Source organism: Anolis sagrei, chromosome 5, assembly GCF_037176765.1.
Source record: "Anolis sagrei isolate rAnoSag1 chromosome 5, rAnoSag1.mat, whole genome shotgun sequence".
NCBI classification, from domain to species: domain Eukaryota; kingdom Metazoa; phylum Chordata; class Lepidosauria; order Squamata; family Dactyloidae; genus Anolis; species Anolis sagrei.
Window position 1 is genome coordinate 16,184,181 of NC_090025.1, and position 15,602 is coordinate 16,199,782.

Consider the following 15,602-nt stretch of genomic DNA (forward strand, 5'->3'; position numbering starts at 1 on the left):
TGGAAATGTGCCCAGATTTTCAATTTGGGGGAGGAGGCTGTTGTTGAATCAATGGCTGCTGAAAGCAACTGCCCTGTCAAGCTGTTTGATCCTAGTTTCCCATTTCCTTGTTAGCAGATCTCAGATACATGGCTTTCAAGGAAGCTTAGCATGAGAATCCCTTCTCCTAGGGTTAGTAGCTTGTTAGTCACCTGTTTGTGTATTTTCTGGGTTTAAGAACATCAGCCCCCTAGCCTTGTCTTACTCAACTGCCGAGCATGCCTACCCTGTTTGACATAGGTCTGCCCATGCAAAGCAGATGAACATAGCATTGAATGAAACATGCAGAACAATCACAGGATGTCTTAAACCTACACCTGTTAATAAACTCTACAAGCTAGCTGGCATCCCCCCTCCCCCCATGTGCGACGGGAAGTTTCTGTTAAATGTGAGAGAAATAAGGTTGAACACTGTGAAAGTCACACACTATATGGCTACCAGCCTCCCCCCAGTATTTATTTATTTATTTTATTTCATTCACTTATACCCCGCCCTTCTCACCCCGGGGGGGACTCAGTAGACTCAAATCAAGTAAAAGCTTTATGGAAACTACCACTCCTCTTGGTATCCCCCCAGCAACAGCAAGGGTATCCCTTTGGGCAACTAAACCAGGAAACCCTAACTGGATGGTCCCCCATAAGGGTCTTCCTCCAGGGCCAAACCAAGAATGGACAACTTGGAAGTCCCTGAACAGACTCAGAAGTGGAGTGGACAGATCAAAAGGCAACCTGGCAAAATGGCACTACCTAAAAGAACCCCACACCTTGTGTGACTGTGGAGCAGAACGGACAACTCCGCATCTGTATGCTTGTCCACTATGCCCTGCCTCATGTACAGAGGAAGAATTGTTGGAGGCTACAGACAGTGTCATTGCTGTTGCCCGTTTTTGGTCAAAAGATATTTAGCCACCTGCACTCCTTCTATTTTTATCGTTTTATACTAATTTATGCAATGCTTTTGATGCAAAATAAATAAATATTTTCTGGGGCATATCAAACCCAATGATTGCCCCAATGTGTGGGGGGCTAAGTTCTGGAAATATTCTCTCAACCATTCCTTAAAATCCAAAATGACCCAAAGATCAGTCTGCTTAGGAATGGGGAAACAAAAGTTCACTACATAAATATAATGTCTCAAAAATACAGATCAAAGCAAAAGTGAGAGAATAATTAATCAACCATGTCTTTTGTATGTTTTACCCCACCTTTCCCTTTTCTCTTTGGAGTTTTGCTGACTAGATGAGGCATATCACTCAACCTTGTTTATCAACCCTTTAGCTTGGGTGGGACCAAAGTTTCTATCAGGGAGCACTCAGGCATTAGAATTGGCTGCTTGGAGAAGGGAGCATCCTGAGGCCATGAGATGGGGTAATTTTTTCCCTCCGATGCTTCTCTTTTGGCACCTGATTGTTTTGAGAAACATCACAACGTTGGACGAGATTCATTATCCAGGTGTGTTAAATTAGCCTTGTTGGTGCAAACTTTCCAGTGAATGTTTCAATTAACTCTTTTGATGTCGAGAGACTTAATTTTATACGGGGATGTGCTTGAGGTCAAAGTTCCCTGTTAGCCTGAATGCCAAGGGGTGAGGCAGCTTGTCCCTCCCCACACCTGGCCCATTCAAACCAAAATGAGAGAAATGTAAAGACTACAGTACAAAAGCCAGCTATCTTCTTGCTCTTTTAAGTTTCCTCTTCTCTTCCTTCTTCTTCCCGCTCTTTGTAACTGTAAACCTGCAATCATCAACATCTGGTGCAAACTTATGATGGATTGTGTCTCCATAGAGCATATTCACTTACTTTCTGCTCTGACAGATTTGTGGTTTTATAGTTACTGTTTTACATTTTTGTCCATGTATGCACAGCAATTCTTTAAAAGTATGGAATGGCTTTGTGTGTTTGGTATCATTTCAATGGAAATAACAAAACATTTGGCTTCTTATGTTTTAACGAATACATGATTTAGTAGCCTTTCTTGCTGCTTGTAGCTCCTGGCCACATATTTCTTCATCTCTGCAGTTCTTTCATTTCCAGCTTTCCTCCTAGGCGCAGTCTCCATGCTCTGGCTGTTTCTTCTTCTGTTCATTCCTCTGGATAATCTACATCCAAACTAGACATCTCTGCTCCCCTTGTTCCATTGTGTTTCCAGGCAGAAGAACAAAACAATTCTCTCTTATCTTGGTTTTTCTGACTATCTTGACCCTCACTAGGATGTCTATAAGTTAGCTAGCAACACTCAGGAAATTCTCCATCTATCCCAGTGTTTCTCAACCTTCCTAATCCCATGACCCTTTAATGCAGTTACTCATGTTGTGGTGACCTCCAACCATAAAATAATTTTCATTTCTACTTCATAACTGTAATTTTGCTACTGTTATGAATCATAATACATAAATATCTGATATGCAAGATGTAATTTCATTCACTGGACCAAAGTTGGCACAAATACTTGATATGCCCAAATTTGAATACTGGTGGGATTGAGGAGGGGATTGATTTTGTCATTTGAGAGTTGTAGTTGCTGGGATGTATAGTTCACCTCCAATCAAAGAGCCTTCTGAACTCCACCAATGATGGAGTTGAACCAAACTTGGCACACAAAACTCCCATGACAAACAGAAAATACTGGAAGGGTTTGGTGGGCATTGACCTTGAGTATTGGAGTTGCAGTTCATCTCTATCCAGAGAGCACTGTGGGTTCAAACAATGATGGATCTGGACCAAACTAGACATAAATACTCAGTATGCCCAAATGTGAACACTGGTGGAGTTTGGGAAAAATTGACCTTGACATTTGGGAGTTGTAGTTGCTGGGATTGATAGTTTACCTACAATCAAAGAGCATTCTGAACCCCACCAATGATAGAATTGGCAAACTTCCCACACAGGACCCAAATGACCAACATAAAATTTTGACAACCCCTCTGATGCCCCCCCTTGCAACCCCCCCAAGGGTCCCAACCCCCAGGTTGAGAAATGCTGATCTATCCCATCCTTTGGACGGGGCAGATAATCACTGTCAGTGGCTTTACCAGCACCATTAAAGATCTTCACACATCACAATACAGGTGTGTGTGTGTGCTTTCTGAATATTTTTAACAGCAAGTTAGTCTCAGTTTTCCCCCATATATTTATGGTACAACCCAGCTGTGTCAATTTGTTGTGTCTGTGGTCTACTAACCAACAGAAGCTAGTTGATTTATCTTTTTAGTTAGTCTTCCCTCCTTTGAATGTTTGGGGAATAGTATTCTGCAGGGAATGAGCAGGTGTAAAAGACCTCTTCCGTTGGCCCCTTCTATTAAAAGCTGTCAGTGCCCATGTTGTTGTTGCATTGGGTGATTTGTAATGTGAGAGGCCTGCTCATTTCTCAAATTGAGTGCAGCCTTTTATTGCTTGGTTTCCATTACTTGGCTTGTTTGTAACTAAATTTATCCCCAGTGTATTTTCTTAACCTGATGAGGGCAATTCTGTGGGGCTGGCAAGGGCATTCTAGGGGTTAGGAATACAGAAATGGGATGGCTGTCAAAATAAATAGACTTAAGTGAGATACAGGATGCTGCTCTGAAGCTATTGCTGCATAACACCTCTGCAGCAAACAAACAGCTAGGATGTTAACAGCACTGGTTTGACACATTGGTGGGAGTGCAAGCAATGAAGATTTAGGCAACTTTTTTGGGTTCATCCTGCATGTAGTTATAAAAATCTGGAGAAATAAGTAGGACTGTCCAAGCTGGAGTCCTATTGAAGATATACTTTTATGGCTAAAGGAAATTAATGGCTGTTTTGAAAAATAAACATTGTGTTTTCTGGTTGCGGCCACCAAGCTGAATATGGTGCGGAAGACATGGTCTGCCATGTCTTGAGATCCAGTCTTCCTCCCATCTCATCAATATTTTCTGTCTAAATGCAGCAAGCATTTAGATCAAACCAGCTTGATTTGTGTTTTTGGTTTATGGAGATACTGATACTTTTGACTACAGTGACAAGATAACGGTTTTGTTGTTGTTGCTGCTCTTTTTGTTCTTACGAACAAACAGATCTGTTTAGAAGCTGAAACATTTGAAGGAAGAGGAGGAACTGAGGTGAGCACGTAAACCTGAAGGCCATTGTTACTGAAGATGGTAAATCATTTCTTAAAATTTTATTTCAATGCTTGTGAGTTTACCAAAGTCTTCTCAGGGAAACAAGACACTGTATAGCAGTACCATGAATGCTAGCTAGGAAGAATATTTAAGATTTCAGAAGCAGATAATATCCCAAACTCTATGGGCTTTCCCATCATATTCCATAATTTAGACTCAAGAGAAGAAGAAGTGAGTAAGAAGTAGCTTTTGTTAACTGAAAAAAGACATTTGTTTGGCCTGAAATGGCCTGGGCAAGTCCTGAAACACAGTGAAAATATCGCAAGGTGTATTTGAGGGCATTTGGACCAATTTGTTTTGATTTATTTTGCTGGAATAGGTGTGGCTCTCCAAGATTTCCTGGGGGCTAATGCACCTTCCTGGCCTTCCACAGTTGCCCACCCTTGCATTCAAGAATAAAGAAGATCACAATGACACTTGGCTTTCTGCCTAGACATTAATTGCAGAAAGGAAGCACTGATGATAACTTTTGAGTGATGTCTTCCTGAAATGAATCAGAGGGGACAGATTTGGGTGATCCATCTTTCCTGTTGCACACTAAAGCCTCGCAGTCTTGCCAGTCAAAGTGTCTCTGACAACCAGGCCAGGCAAACTCCATGTAGAGTATTTTGTGTGATGATTTGCTGTGTATTGCAAATTCTTTAAGCAAAATTGGGAAAGAAGTGGTTCATATTCCCAGCCCCCCCCCCCCCCCCTACTCACAGACTGAATTTGCAGTTACAAGTTACACCAATGAAATTGTGGGCACTGATCCAATTGGGACTTATATTATTTACTAGCTTGGGTACCCAGCGGTATGCGAATTATTTGAAAAAAGGCATTGTTTGTTTGTCAAATTGGGTAAAGGTACTGCAAAATCCAAATTGGGGAAAGGTACTGCAAAATGGGTAAAGATACTGCAAAAACTAGGATGGGTTTAAATGGTGTATTTTAATATTTTGATAAAAAAAATAATGTTTACTATTGTATGTGAATTTGTGTCCTGACATTGAATGTTTGCCGTGTATATGCTGTGCTCCGCCCTGAGTCCCCTTCGGGCTGAGAAGGGTGGAATATAAATGTTTTAAATAAATAAATAAATAAATAAATAAATAATAGTCCATTCTCCTTCAAACTTCACCAGGACATATAATGGGTCATGGCGGGATCTGTGTGCGAAGTATGGTCCTGATCCATCATTTATGGGGGTTGCAGTGGTCTCTGGAAGTGAGTGAAGATACTACAAGTCCCATCATCAGTGGTAAGTTTGGTCCAGTTCCATTGTTGGATTGGTTCATAATGCTCTCTGGATATAGGTGAACTACAACTCCTATAAATCAAGGTCGATTCCACCAAACCTAGTCATGGGAGTTGTGTATGCCAAATGTGGTCCAGCTCCATTATTGAAGGCGGTCACAGTGCTCTGTCTTGATGCATGGTGAACTATGGCTTCCATCCAGTTGAGTAAGTCCCCCAAACCACTCCAGTTTGTTGAGTTGCTGATCAATTCCTCACTGTTTGCTGTGTGCCATTGGAAAGGGTAGGAAAAAGTTAAGGGAGAGGAAGTGGGTGGGGTCATACACATTCCACACAAGGAGCCTTGGGATGCCTGCCTAAGGTGGAGGAAATAAGTCAAATCTAGGATGAAATTCTCCACAAATGAAAACATTCCTTGGGTGGTGGGCAGTATGGGGAGGACATTGGCAGCATTTGGGCTACATGTTCATGGTGTTCTCTATAACCTGCAATGTCAGTTGAGGGAAGTGCCTTTGGAGGCTTCTCAGCACTTGAAACTATAGTCTGTTTGTGGAGGTGGGAGGCTGACTATGTGTATGGGCACCTCCACCACATACACACAATGCACATTGTTCACTTTTAATTATGTGTATAGATTTATTTATTTACTTATTTACCATATTTTCTCACCCCTGGGGGGACTCAAATAAATAATTGTGCCTCATATTGTCCTCTGGTGAATAGAATTACTTTATTTTAACAGTCATGAGGGCTGCTTTCACCTTCTGCTTTTGCCAAGTCTCTCTGATATACTTCTGAACATGAAAGTGAATTTTAAACATTTCTCACTTGAGGTGATGCAAATTTTTCATGGAATAGAGTCTTGATGACATCTGTCAGAAGTCACTGTATCGAAACCAGACTTTATTCTCTGGCCCATAGATTTTAATGGTGAGGAAAACGGGTCAAAGCTGAATTATCTTTCTTAGACCTTGACATCTGGCAAGCCCAGTGCTTACCTGGTCATTTCAAGTTCAGAGGGGTAACGTGCCTCTTAAGTTTCAAGTTTCCTATCCTGCAGTCCACATTCAAGATAAGAAATATCCCGCAGCTGGAATTGCTGCATGGGAGAAGAAGTGCATTGGAACACTGGATAGCAGTAAAAGTAACTGGTGGGGAAAGCAACCTCCAAAAGCTTATAAAATGGCTCAGTAAGTGCACAGGTGGCAGCTCTGTCTGGGAGTATAGAATTTGAAGCTGTTTTTAATGGTCCATGAAATCCTTTTACCAGAGGGTGTTGTATGGGGAGAGAGGGCAAATGATACATTTTTCAAAGAGATATTCCATTCCACTCAATTGCAATGCTATTGTCACCCTTCCTGGCTTTTTCATACATGGCAAGGATATTGGGGATGTCACAAGCAAAGAGAATCTCTCCAATGTGTGTAGTTTATTTAACTTTCCAAACTCCCACAGCTCTGAAAGGGTGCAAGATTTGTGTCCTTTCTGAACATATTTTTTCTCTGTCTTCACATTTCAGTTGGGCTGGGTTTATTTGGTTGTATCTGCAAGTTGCTTCTGGTGTGAGATAATCTGCCATCTACAAAGACATTGCCCAGGGGACACCCGAATGTGTTGCAATCCTGCAGGGAGACTTCTCTCATGTCCCCGCAGGATGTCAAGAAATAGTTTCCTAAGATTTACAAAAATACTCACAGGAACACCTCAGCGAGAGTCCAAAAGTGGCAGGTTAAACCCAGAACCTCAAGCCATGGCTGATACCGAATGAGAGAGCCAAGACTGAGCGACTTGGAAGGTGCTGAACACACTGGACTCTGGCACCACGGGATGCAGAGCCAACCTTAAGAAATGGGTCATGAAGTAGAGTCCACAACATGTGAGTGTGGAGAAGAGCAAACAGACCACTTATTACAATGCAGTCTGAGCCCTTTCACATACACAATGGAGGACCTTCCTAAAGCAACACCAGAGGCACTCCAAGTGAATTGAATGTTTTATATTGTGTATAAGCTATTTTAAATTGTAAGTCGCTCGGAGCACTTTGGTGGAGAGCGACTAATTAAGAAATAAAGTGATGATGATGATGATGATGATGATGATGATGATGATGAAGTGGCAAGTGGTCAAAGAACATTTAATATAATGCCAAGTTTTTAAACTTTGTGTTTTCTCAAATACATCACAATTGTACTCTTGGTTCACTCCTGATACAATAAACAAATAAAATTGGGCTGGGTCACATTGTATTGTGGGGGCGGGGAGGATGTATTCTAATTTCCAGTGTTTCTTTTCCCCATGGGAGTTGCTGCAACTATTGATGTCAACAAAAGTAAAGGGATATCATTCAAGAGAAACCTACTCTATGTCCCTAGGATGGTCACTCCCCCCCCCCCCCCTACTTTCTTGGCTGCATTTCAGACTCCACTACTTGTTTTGTTACAAAATTTGATGGAAACCACTGACAATCTAGTACACACACCTAAAATGAGGAGAGGATTGTGAATGACTGGGAGTGGTTGTCTCACCTCAAGAGTAATTGCATCTCGTTAGGTTCTTATTTATGGTATTCATCTTTCTTCTGCCGATTCAACACCTCACTAGCCTCCCCGCAGGATTACAGCATATCTGGGCATTCCCTGGGCAACCTCTTCGTTGACAGCTGATTCTCTCATTCCTGAAGCGACTTGCAGCATGCAACCAAACTAACCAACCAACGAACCTTTTCAGGACCAACTATGACAATTATCTCAATCAACATCGAAGGCATGTCAGCGGCCAAAGAACAGCTGCTCTATGAACTGTGCTGAGATAAGAAATGCGATGTGCTGTGTGTCCAAAAAAAACAACAGAAATGACCAAACACCTCACCAATCCCAGTACTGCATCAGGGATGGAAATATCATTGGAAGATGTAGCTCTGCTTTGATGCAATCATAATTCTTATGCTAGGTTACATTATGTAAGATGAAGCAGTCTTGGCTCCAATATGTTCACCAACCTTGAGCCTCTCTCTGGCTTTCACTTGCTGTTTTTCAGATGTGAAGGATGGAGTACAGAAGTTCAATCACTTCTGCCCCTTAAATATTTGGTTTGGAATCCATGTTATTTGAATTGGCTTCATTTGAAAGTGCTTAGTTTAATAAGGCCATAGCCTTGTGGTTGTGTCCGCTTATAACTATTATCTCTTACCCATATATAGTAGATGAGAAGAAAGAGAGAGAATGTGAAAAAGCAAGGGAACATGTTGAGTTGGGGTTTGTTGATGGACATTGTTCTTTTGTTGCCGGTGGGCCTTATTCTAACTTTATGCCCCTCTGGGGTAAAGCTTTTATTTTAATGCCCTCATTTGGGGTTGAGGTAACTTGACAATCCTGAGTCAGTTGATTTGCTTGGCACTCCTTCTCTGATTTGTTCCATTATCCCCATCAGTTATGGCTGGCATCCGCTGTTTCCAGGTCAGCCAAAAGCAACTGGATAGCTGACTTCTGGCTGATCCTGAAACACATTGGCTTCAGCTGACCTAGTAAAGAATTAATGCAATGTTTTGGGTGCTGCCAGTTTAGATTCATTCTGAATTTTGGTTATTTCACTGAGTTCCTAGAGTATGGGCAATTGTAGGAAAAACTGAGGAATAAGGAATTAAACAGAAGCCTCAAGTTCAGTAACAGTATTTGTCTGGTTATTTTGTACATTTTATTTCCTCAAATACTAACTGCTGAATCAAATAATTTTTTGCATTAATAAGTCATCATAGCTACCTCCATGACTAGAAATTTTCTACCATTCTGGTAAGTCAGTCACAGTTTCTTTCAGTGGAGATGTATTTTTGCTTTCAAGGAGTCACCCAGTATTGAGTAATTAGACTGTTCAAAGCATTTAGGAATAGGGTGTTAAGAGAAAAAAATGTACACGATTGTTAATAGTTTCATCACTTCTTGGAGGTTTTGTGGGGGTGGTGACCAGAGGCGTCTTGCTCAGTCAGGGCTCTCATTTTCATGTATTATTTCCTCTCATGACATGTGAGTGCCTTGCAGCACCTGCTTCTGCTGAATATGAAGTTTTCAGTCTCTGTTGGATGATCTTTCAGGAATTTATTTTCCCCAGGTATATACAGTTGGCTCTCCATATCCATGGATGCTACCATCCACAGCCTGATTTTTTAAGTCTCAAATGCAAATCTTGATTTTTCCATTTTATATAAGGGTCAGCTTTAGCACAGCAGGTTAATCACCAGTTGCAGCTGCAGTAAATCTTGCCAACCAAAAGGCTGACAGTTCAAAGCAGTTCACAGGGTGAACTTCTGACCTTCAGCCCAGCTCCCCTGCCCAGCTAGCGGATCGAAAACAGCAATGTGAGTGGATGAATAGGAACAGCATTAACTGAGGAAGTATTCTAGGCATGGTGTTTTGGAGGAAAGTTTACGAACAAAGAAAGCCCTTCAGCAAAGAGATGGAGTGACAGCACCTCCCTGTGGCCAGAACTAAGCACAGCTTCCAAAAGATGCCAAATGTTGAGAAAAAGCCTAAATGTACCTCTATCTGTTGTTTGTCTTATCATTGTATAATCAGCATTGAATGTTTGCCGTATATGAGTTCTGTGATCCGCCCTGAGAAGGATGGAATAAAGGACTGTAAATAAATTTTATATAAAGAACACAATTTTATTACACCATTGTATGTAACAGGATTTGAGCATCTATGGATTTTGGAATCAAACCCTAGCCAATATAAGGGACCCACTCTAATCATATTCCTTTAATTCCAATTCTGGAACCAGAGCTAAACCTGAAAATATGTTATTTTGGGCCACACTGAGCACCATTCCTTTTTGTGATACAATTCAGGTATATCGAGCGAGCCAAAATACCACTGTTCCAGAAAGCAAAAAACAAAACAAAAAAACCCCCCAAAATAAAACACCCATTGCATCGGATATGTATCTCACCTGGTTGTTCTCAACCTTCTTTCCACAAAGAGCTGAATTCCTGAAATTTATTCCTGACCCCTGTAACACTGTCAAATTGATGGAAGCTTATTAATCAGTTATGCTTTAGTATTGTCTCTGAAGCAAGGTAGTGAATGAATTCCAGATGCCTTTTTTCTTTACATGCCTCTCTCATCTTCAGCAATAGTTATTACCCAGGTTGAATTCTTCATTTTCTCTGTTTAATTTTAACTTCATTCCAGTAAATGCTCTAGTACAACATTAAGCCTTATATATAGTAAAACAAGCATATGAAGGAGATGATTTATAGCACCACTTGTATTAGAAATGCAATATTTGCCAAACTATATGATCCTGTGCTTTCCTTTTCCATTTCTGGCCAAATAGCTTAACCATTGGTTTGTTGTTGTTTATTCATTCAGTCATTTCTGACTACTTGTGGCCTCAGGCCACGCCAGAGCTCCCTGTCGGCCATGGCCACCCCCAGCTCCTTCAAGGTCAAGTCAGTCACTTCAAGGATAACAACCATCTATCTTGTCCTTGGTCGGCCCCTCTTCCTTTTTTCTTCCATTTTACCCAGCATCATTGTCTTCTCCAAGCTTTCCTGTCTTCTCATTATGTGGCCAAAGTACTTCATCTTTGCCTCCAGGAAGCAATTGGGCATTACTTCCTGGAGTATGGACTGGTCTGACCTTCTTGTAGTCCAAGGCACTCTCCGAATTTTCCTATAACACCACAGTTCAAAAGTGTCTCTCTTCCTTCGCTCAGTCTTCCTTCTGGTCCAGCTCTTGCATCAAAAATACAGGATCCAATAAAATATTCTTAACCTTGATTTAGAAATTCTGAGAGTGATCAGATGATGTCCATTGCCCTCATCACAGTGGGCTGTTGATTTTGTATCACAAACTCTAATAGACAAGGTATATGATAATAATGATTGTTTGGAAGAGAGTGAGGTAAGCAATATTTAGAATCAAATAGACTTATAGAATCAGAAAGTACACAAAGGGTCATGTAATCCAGTTCCTTGCCATGCAGGAATGCACAATTGAACCATTCAACCTCTGCTTACTGCTCTATAAATAATGGGAGTCCTCCACCATCCAAGGCAAGCTGTTCCACTGTTGAAAAGTTTCATTATGTAATGTGATTTTTTGTTCTTGGATTATAAGTGTAATTTCCTGATTGGTTATATCATAAAAACATGGGAAAAGTTTATCATAAAGACATGTTCTGCAAAAACTTGATTTTGCAGGACATCCTGCAGCACATTTTGCTATAGTTTTTCAATGAGTCTCAACCAATTCAACATAGTTTGTATCAACCACAAAAATGAAGTTTCTGGGGTATAACAACTACTTTCAAAGTACCACATAATTAACACTTAATTAACACTTTCAAACAAGGAACAGAATTTTTTTTCACATAGTGTTATCATCAAGGAAAGTTCTTCCTAATGTTTAGGTGCTATCTTTTTACTTGTACTTTAAATCCATTTATTTGTGACCTAGTCTTTTATTCATAGGAGTTCTTCAGCATGTTTTAGCTGCTGACACCACACATTACAATAAAACTCTAAAAACAAGCTAAGCAATTTTCTTTAAATACACAGTACATCAAAGTAGCAATTTAAAACATATCAGCACCCAATTATGGGATAAAACTACAATTTTGACATGCCGTTGCTGAGATAATATGTATTTAAGGTGATACAGCCCACTGCAGTAATCTGTCTTTTTACTGTTTGCCTAAAGGGCAAATGAAGATGGGACTGTGTAAACAGACTGGTGAAACTAGGCATTATGAAGGAATAATGGTTGTTTCCAACCTAGTGTTTCTTCCATAAGTGTCATGCAGAGGTGGCAGAATCAGAAAGGAAAAGGAATCATAGGCCACATTTGTGATTTTCATATAGCAGGTGACAGTCTAAGTTTCTTTAAGCCCCCTCCCCCCCCAAACACACACACACATTTGATGAGGGAAAGAACCTTTTGTGCAGAGCAGAAATTGGTCTAATCCCACCTTTAACTCGCCACAGATTGTTTGAACATCCAGGAAATGTAGAACATTCATTGCTGGACATGCAGGCCTTACACGTCCCCATCTTTGATCAATATGCTTGCAGTGTATTTCTAAACAGAACTTATGTGTACCCATCTTTCCATTCTGCTTTATTCCCTCAATTTTCCCGCTGTTTAGGGTGAAGCATCACACCATGTTACATACATGATGTGTGCAGAGTAGCATCTCTCTTTTTTAATTCCTGGTAACTATGTGAGGGGCCGACCAAGGGCAAGATGGATGGATGGCATCCTTGAAGTGACTGGCTTGACTTTGAAGAAGTTGGGGGGGGGGGGGCATAGCTGACAGGGAGTTCTGGCGTGGGCTGTCAGCTGTGGGAAGCAACTGAACAAATAAACAACAAAATACAAACACTGAAGATAGAAGTGCGTTTTCACCTTGCCAACCCTAGTTAGTATAGACCAGGCATGGGCAAACTTCTGCCCTCCAAGTGTTTTGGACTTCAATTCCCACAATTTCTAACAGCCAGTAGGCTGCTAGGAATTGTGGGAGTTTAAATCCAAAACACCTGGAGGGAGCGCCAAAGTTTGCCCATGCCTGGTATAGACTGATTTGGAAACTAGTCTTTTTTAAAAATCTAATGAGACTTACTTCTGAGCAGATATGTGCAAAAAATCTGTGCTTTTAAAAATCTGATGATCTGACTAATTGCCTAAAAGCTGTAGCTTGACTTAAGATTGTTTATACTGTCAGATGAAAATTTGCAAAGTAGCTCTTGAAGGTAGAAAGAGCTCAGATATTGGATTGTTGTAGGTTTCTTGGGCTATATCCAACAAGCAAGAGTTCTTTCTCTTACCCTGGACATTCCACAGATATATAAACCCAAATTTCCTAGTTTCCAACAGACCTCACAACCTCTGAGGATGCTTGCCATAGATGCAGGTGAAACATCAGGAGAGAATGCTTCTAGAACATGGCCATATTTCCCAAAAAGCCTACAACAACCCAGTGATTCTGGCCATGAAAGCCTCCAACATGTCAGATACTTCTTGAGAGTGTACTGTAGTCTTTATGCTTGGGGAGTCAGAAGGAAACAAAGCTCAGAAAATGCACCTAATATATTTGAATGATATAAAAATTAATCCGCACTATTGTTAATTCAATCTGATGTTGGCTTCCAGAGGAGTTTCTAGCTCCGTTCTCATGTGATGTGAGAGATGCAGGGGAGCTTCTTTTGGAACACGGCTGGAACATTCACCTGAGGGTGTGAAATATATTAAAGGCTTTATTGGCTTTCGGGCATGTGTAATGTGGAACAGAGCCACCTGGGAGTTTATGAATAAATTCCTGTGTTATTTTCTGTCAGAGGAAGGGAAACTTTTGCTGCTGAATAGATTGCTGTAAGTTTTTGCTACAGACTTAGCTTCAAGTTTTTGCCATTCTGCCCTGATGTTCTTGTCATTGCTCGGTTTGAAACTCCAGGAACGGATAATGTGCCACACAGCACAAGGCAAAGGAGTCAATGTTTATCCATTTTGTTTGCTAAATAAATCTATGTTGATTGTTAATGTTTTTAAAAATGTGCTCTATTCTTATTAATACTCCTGATACAGTTTGGAAACTGGTTTGACCAAAAAAGCTGGGAATAGAAAGTCTGACTTTTTCCTAAACTGAAACATTATGTTCAGAAAAAGTTAATTCTGAGCCTAATTCCAAGATACTTCTTGTCATGCGATTGGCAGGATGAAATACAGTGAAAGTTGAGAAGGATAGAACAGGAGTGTTACACAGTTTGCTGTGACAGAATAAGGGTGGAAATAATGCCATTTGATACCACTTTTACTGCCATGATCCAGTGCTATGGTATCCTAGGAGCTGTAGTTTTACAGAGTCTTGAACCTTCTCTACCAAAGACTGTTGGTGCTTCACCAAACTATAATTCCCAGGATTCCATATCATTAAGACATGGAAGTTAAAGTGGTGTCAGTCTGTATTAATTTGGCAGTGTAACTGCACCCTAAGTGTGTTATAAGTACTAAGTGAAAAAGTATAGTCAACTCATAAAGGAAAATTGCTTGAAGTATCTCTGCAGGCTGAATTAGCCATTGTACAGGGAGACATTTCTATTATTTATGTAATAATTGCTATTGGATCATTGCACCAGTTGTGGACATGGTGGGATTATCTATCTTTAAAAAGGCTGTAAATCATTAGCTTTTACATTCTTCAGCCAGGCCAGTAAGCACCAAACATATTTAAGGAACTGCAAGGTCCCGGAAAGCCCATCCCTGTTTCTAGCCCTAGGTCCCCTGTGCGAGGGAGCTAAACTTTCCAGCCATATTGTGGTTTTAATTGAGAATCTGCCACATTAAATATACTTTTGACAATTTGGTGGGGGACAAGAGGGGGTTGAGATTGAGGGGGCAAAAATATCTGGCCATTGTTCACAATAGACAAGATTACAGTGGGGAAAGCTTTCACGGGTATAATGAGAAAAACAGCATGCAGTATCAAATTTCAATGAACATGATATGAAACTTCAAACATTCACATCAATTTGAAATGCAATATCTTTGTATGGAAAATAGTTGCATAAACTAGGTGACAGTGACTAGGAAGTAAATGCATATTGTGCACGTCATTATGCTCTGATATTTAAACTGTTAGTGAAGTTTAACACTAGATTGCGATTTCTCTGCAAATCTGCAAACTGTCTACTTGAAATTCCTTCAAATATGTTATACTTACAAGATTTTAAATTTGCCTTTCACTGATGAAGCATTGAATGATGTACCGTATGATGTTGAACCATGTATGAAATTTGGGAATGCCTTTTTTCCCTCACCCCAAATGTGAGTACGGTAGCATCCAAAGTGTACATGCATTGAAAAGCATCCTTTTATGCAGAGGTCCTCAAACATTTTAAACAGAGGGCCAGGTCACAATCCCTCATAATGTTGGAGGGCCGGGTTATAATTTGAAAAAAATATGAATGAATTCCTATGCACACTGCACATATCTTATTTGTAGTGCAAAAACCCCACTAAAAACAATACAATAATTAAAATGATGAACAGTTTTAATAAATATAAACTTCTTAGTATTCCAATGGGAAGTGTGGGCCTGCTTTTGGCTGATGAGATGGAATTGTTGTTGTTGTTGTTGTTGTTGTTGTGTGTTTTCAAGTCATTTCAGACTTAGGTTGACCCTGGGTGAGGGCT

General features: G+C 40.4%; 1 protein-coding gene across 1 annotated transcript in view; it reads left to right on the forward strand.

Annotated features, from left to right (window-relative positions):
* CFAP299 (cilia and flagella associated protein 299) overlaps positions 1–15,602 on the forward strand; it is a 317,908-nt gene that overhangs the window by 50,141 nt on the left and 252,165 nt on the right. The gene's annotated exons all lie outside the window — the stretch shown is intronic.